We start from the raw sequence: 6162 nt of genomic DNA, 5'->3' as shown, positions 1-6162 counted from the left end.
CATCAGGTGCAAGTGTCCTGCAATGAGCAGGGACATCTTTAAAGAGATCAGATTGCTCAGAGCCATTTTCCACCTGACCTGGAATGGTTCCAGGGATGAGGCACCTAAAAGCTCTTGGGGACCCCTGTGCCACTGTTGCAGAATGCTCTAAGTAAACAAGTTCTACCTAAGACCTACTCTGATTGCATCCCCTTTGTGTTTAGAAATATTTCCCCACATTCTATTCTAACTGGTACTGTTCAAAAAAGGTTTCCCCCAGTTTCTTCAAAGCCACATTGAATTTTGGAAAATGGCTATAAAATCTCCTTGGGCCTGTTCTTCACACAACTGAATAACTCCACCTCTCTCTGTTTTTCCTGAAAGGAGAGGTGCCCTGTCCTCTGACTGTTTTCTGTTGCCCTGTTTTGTAATTTGGTGGTGTGCCCCATTTTATCCAATGGCAAAAGAATTGAAGTAGAGCAATGCAGGGTACAGAGACATGCAAAGGTGGTGCAGGAACCCAAGGAAGCCAGGGCTGGCTGAGTGGTCAGAGATTTGGCTGTAGGCAGGAGGGGCTGTGGGGGGCTCACTGTCAGCCTCTGAGGCGCCCTGGTTTGTGCCCCCACCCTACCCTTGGAGGTTTCTGGGACGCAAACAGGGAGAGCTGAGAGGGACTTGTCCCAACCCCATCTGCTGCCTGGCACGCTCAAGCAGACAGGAACTGGCCCAGGGTTACTGCCAGCTCGTGTGGCAGAGAGGGAAGTGCAGCAGCCAGTGCCACTGGGCTGTCCCTGCTGGGAAGGAAGGTGCCATCCAGCATAGGAGGGGCAGGGCATGGAAAGGTAGACACTGCTCTGTCTCCCTGTGGGAATCAGCCCAGTGCCTGTTGTTCAAAGACAGGGACCCATGTGAGGCTTTGGAGTTCCCTGAAAGGAAGAAACTCCAAGGACAGAAAGCAGCATTTCTAGAGCACTGGCAGGGCAAAAATCCCAGCAAGATGAAGACACCTGGTTAAATGGATGAGTGGGATTCTGGGCCAGGTTTGCCTGTGATGGCAAGGTCCTGCACATAAAGAAGGAGGTGCAGATGGTCCATCCTTCTGGATCTTTCTAGGAGCCCTGTGAATCCTGTGAAGCACCTAAGTTTGGAAAGTCATGGTTCATTGACTTCTGTTGATTTTGTTTTTTCCTTTGTGCAGCATCCATTTGTAACATCTGCTGAGCCTGCATCCAGCCTGGTGCCCCTGATTGTTTCCTTGAAGAAGATGAAGAGACAAGAAAGTGATGATCACATCAGCACCACATAGTTCTCAACCATCTTAGAGCAGGATTGTAGGTTAGGATAAGGGTAAGTTTTAGGGTTAGGTTTAGGCTTAGATTTAGACTTAGTTTAGGCTTAGGTTTAGGCTTAGGCTTAGGTTTAGGCTTAGATTTAGGTTTAGGATTAGGGTTAGATTTAGGCCTAGGTTTAGGGTTAGATTTAGGCTTAGGTTTAGGCTTAGATTTAGGCTTAGGTTTAGGCTTAGGCTTAAGGTTAGGCTTAGGAGTAGGTTTAGGACTAGGGTTACAGTTAGAGTTAGTGTTATGACTAGGTTTAAGTTTAGGTTTAGCATTAGGGTTAGGGTTACAACTAGTCTTAGGGGGTTAGGGTTAGGGTATGATTGTGTAATAGGTTTGGCAAGAAGGATTTGAAATTAATAAAATTTTTAAAACCACAACTCTCCTTCTAATTTCCTTCATTCTCACTCTGTGAATAAGCTCATGATTTCGTTGTAAATTTTTCTTAAAACTGGAAGTCACCCTACAGTGTCTTTAGCGTGGTGTCAAATTGGGGAATGCTCATCTTCATTTATCCTCTCCAGACCATGCTGCTTTTGGAATATGACCCACTTGTCTGGTTTTAGTCAGCTGTAGTACCTCTATTTGAGGTAGAAAGGGCAATGGCGTTTGCATGAAAAAACAAAGGAGAAATGGGACAGCCCAAATACTCTATGCGGATACAGGCTCTCTGCTGTGACTCAGGAGCATTCGAGTTCCTGCCACTTGGATTTGTATCCCCAAGTGCAATCTCTGGCAGAAGGAGAGCCTTGCTCAAGTGAGAAAGCAGAAGGATCAGAGCAGGGGCTCTGAAAGGTCTCCTCTGGTGCAGAGCTGGCAGCGCCTGTGAGGTGAGAGCGGGCCCGGCCTTGGCCGGGGTGCAGCCCCAGCAGAGGCCTGGCAGAGCCCAGAGCAGCCTGAGCCTGGGCAGAGGCAGGCTGGAAGGAGGCCCTTGGAGCTGCAGGAGGCAGCAGCCGGGCCCTGGGTGCCTCTTCCTGGCAGCGGGCGAATCCTCCGCTCTCAGAGCCCAGGTGGCAGCTGGCTGCTCCCGAGGGGAAGCGTAGCCGTGCTGGGCACAGCCCAGACTGGAGGCATTGGCCGTCTGGAGTCTGCCCAGGAGCAGAGAAAGGCCAGGGGCAGCCCAGGGCCGGTGGCCTGGCTGAGGATTCCTACTCTTCTGCCGGCTGCCCTGTGACTCCTGGCAAAGGGCAGCAGTGTGTGCAGCACTCTGGGCAGCGGCGCAGGGAGCCGGGCTGCTGGGCAGGCTGGAGCACAGGGCAGCGTCCTTCAGGCACGGCACTTGTGCCAGGGCAAGCCAGGCCAGCCTGAGGCACTGACAGCTTGGCAGCTCCCATCTGCAGGAGCCAGTGCCTCCCACAGCTCTGCCAGGAAGCGCCTGCAGGCCTGCAGTTCTGCCCTGAGCCACAGCAAAGGTGTGAAATGCAGAGTGTTCTGCAGAAATATTCAGGGCCACCAGGCCAGCCTGCTTTGTGCTCTCTGGAGCACAGTAAGCGCTGTGCAATGCTGCTCTGAGCTGCTGGGAGAGAGGGAATTGGGGATGTGCCTGAGGGTTGTACTTGAGTAGTGAACTGATTTGGAAGAGAGCTGAATAATTTCAGCAGGCAATCTGTGTTTTCTTCCTTAATTTCTGAAAGAAAGTTACCATGTGTTGCACACAGGTAGGGGTATTAGAAAAGAAAGGCCTTATAAAATCAGGCCTTGCTCTGCTCAATTACCAGCTGGCCTGTTATGTCCTCTATGTGCAGCTAGCTAACTTCCCATGTGAAAAATCATAAGAATGAGTGCAGTTAACACAGCAAGCTGTTGTAGTTAGAAAACAGTTTGCACCTGTAATAAATAAGAAATCTGACCCATGAGAGTCCACAAAGGAAAAATGTAAACTCCTGAGTAAAAGAGAAAGTCTTAGCACGTACACACAAAAACACCTTCTAAGCAATGAATGTTGTGGCAAGGAAACTACCAGCCAGTTGGAATTGAACATGAGGGCTGTGAAAACCGTATAAAAATGTGTTATATGAATAAAGAATTGGCTTTCCCTGTATGAAGAAACTGAGTCCCAGCTGCTTTATTGACACAGCAATGTGGTTTCACTCAGCATGAGTATTTGCAGGTTGTATTGATGAAATGCTTGTGTTTGATTCCCAGAAAAGGAAGGAGAGGTATTAAGCGTAACAAATAGGGCTTAGTCTTGTGAATTCCTTTAGCTTTAACGGGCAGTGCTGAACCCTGTATTCCCCCATTGCAGTGATTCATGTGTGCAAGTGGCTATCTTAGCCTTGAGAATAAAGAGAGAGGTCCTGCTAAGAAAGCAGCTGGAATGCATTGAGAGGGAAGAAAGTGTTTTTAGGAGTCTCTTGACTAGCAGAGGCGAATTTGAAGATTGAAATATTTCCTAAATGACTGTGTCAGGAGCAGGAGTCGCGTTGGAGTGTCAGAACCCAGGACATCCCTCTGGGTGCCCTGGATGGCTCAAGCCTTGGCAGGGGGCTCGGAGATCCTGTCAGGAAGCCAAAGACACTTGGGATTTCAATCGTAAGCCATGGAGCAAATGAACAACCTTGTACGAAGAATCCCAAGTCACAGAAGTTGAAGTAGCATAATAGTAGTTGTCACAGGGTGAAAAGTAGAACTTTGGGATTTTTAGAACAGGGGTTTGGAGTCCCAAGATGGAGGAATTTGGGCGTTCCCTGTCCTTCTTCTTTCTCCTTCCTAACATCCATGTTCTGGGTGATGCTGGCACTTTTGGATTGGTTTAGAGTAGAAGTAGATAATCTAACATAGGTGATAGGTATTAGAAAATAACTGTAAATAAAGTACATGTAGTTTTTAGTATCAAGAGATAGCACTGCCTCAGGGCAGGGCAGTGTGCCCTTGACAGACCTGCAGATCAGACCTCTGCGAGTCTGAGAGAAAGTATTTTAGACATTAGATAATGAACCATCTTGGGAATCAGAGCCAAAGAATTCCGACTCTTCCTTTGACCATCGGGCTGGGAAAAAGGGACACTTGTATCATCCCGACAGCAGGAAACCCGAGATCCGAGGCCCTTCCATATTTGATCCATGTTTGAGCAGGTTGACAAGACAATGAAGAAAAGTGTATTGTTTAAAGGGGGGAACTTGACCCTTGAAAGAATGTATTGGTGAGTGGGTGGGCAGTTCAGCCTTGAAAGGGGAACAATGCATCATGGAGCCCTTGTTGGCAGGGAGTCATGGAGTATGGTGAGCCATGGTGGCCTCATCTCACACGCCGGCCGTGTGTGAGCTGATGCTGTAACTGGGAAAATCCCACTCCTGAGCAGGAGATAGAAGGCCTGGTCTGGGGTGGAGGGGTGAGAAGGATGAGATGCACACCGTTTTGATCCAGGGGATGTCCTGGAAGTGCACTGCCTACCTGTGCCTCCTACCGAGCACCACGCTCCAGCTCCTTCTCCTGCTCAGCGGATTTTTGGGAATCCAGGGGTTGGTATGTATTATTTGCTACTGCAGCTAATGGAATAAGTTAGCTTTGCAAGCCCAGTTGTGTCTTAGTTATTTTGTGCATGGGTCTCCTCCTGAAGCTGTGGCAGCAACCACCAGGGACCTACAGGACACTCCTACTCTGATGGCAATAAATTCTGGGAAGAGGTTTAAATATGTCAAATAAAGTGGAGTAATGTTTAGCCTATGAGTTTCAGCAAAGTATTGAATATGTCTTAGTTCCATGGATATAAACTACTAAGTCAGATTGCTGGGTGTGCATGTGTTAGGGAAGTGATTCCCTACACACCCAACACTGAAACAAAGTATTGCTTTCTTTCTAACCCTGAGCTGGCAGCAGGGATCAGGCCCTGCTTGGTGACTTTCATTTTGTCAACTTCTGTTAGCAGGTAAGAAAGGTCCAAATGAAACCTTTTCCAGCTGTTTCCCTCTGGTTTCTCTTCTTAGGCTCCAGAGCTCTTTGCTGCAGGTGTCCTGGGTGTGTGCAGAGCAGAGGAGCCCCACAGAGCCCTTGGTTTCCCACAAGTTGTCCTGCCTTGTTCCTAGGTGTGCCCAGCTGTGGCAGGAGGAAGAGCCCGCAGCGCAGAGGGCACCGTGCCCTGCCCAGCCGGGGCTCCCTGGCACAGAGCAGCAGCAGCGTCAGCGCCGTTCAACCCGCTCCTGCCTTGCCTTCCCCTGGCACACAGAAGCCTCTGGAAATCAGCACCTCCAGTCACGTTCCCAGCTTGGAGCAGCTGCTGCTGCTGGGCAGATGCTGCCAGTGTGAGTGCTTTCAAAGGGGACTAAAGGCAGAGATGTACATGCACAGGAGCCCTGGGCATGTCCGATAAATGTGCAAATATATGGGGAGATTTGTTAGCAATTATTTCAGCTGTTATGCCAACAGTGGCTTCTCTCCTGGCTTTGTGTGTTACAGATGAGTAATGTAATGGTTGGCTCTCACAATTAAGAGGTAGATGTTATGTGGATGTTAATATGTAAAGTGATGTTATTGCAATATATCCTCCCATTGTCCTCTTTCCCCTCCCCCCTGTAATAACTTTGGTAGTCAGGGCATTTGGGGAGGGCTGGCTTGTGACCAGGAGGCGAGGTGTAAAACACCTGACCTCCAATCAAGATGTAAGAAAGTAATCTCCAGCAATGGATAGCAGAGAAAGAGTTGACTGACCAAACTTTTGGAGGGGCTAAGGCTATCAAAGGCAGAGTATGTCTTTTGTAGATGAGGATGTGGCTGCAAGTCACAGAGACTGTCAGTGCTGAACATTTTTCCTTGTTCAGTCCTCTGTTAAAGTTTAATAAACCTTTAAAATTTTCAAAGTGAGAGTAGTTTCTCACATGTGCAATGCTGTGGGCCATTTTCTTGACCT

This window comes from Passer domesticus, unplaced genomic scaffold (assembly GCF_036417665.1).
Source record: "Passer domesticus isolate bPasDom1 unplaced genomic scaffold, bPasDom1.hap1 HAP1_SCAFFOLD_66, whole genome shotgun sequence".
NCBI classification, from domain to species: domain Eukaryota; kingdom Metazoa; phylum Chordata; class Aves; order Passeriformes; family Passeridae; genus Passer; species Passer domesticus.
This window is presented reverse-complemented; position numbering follows the sequence as displayed.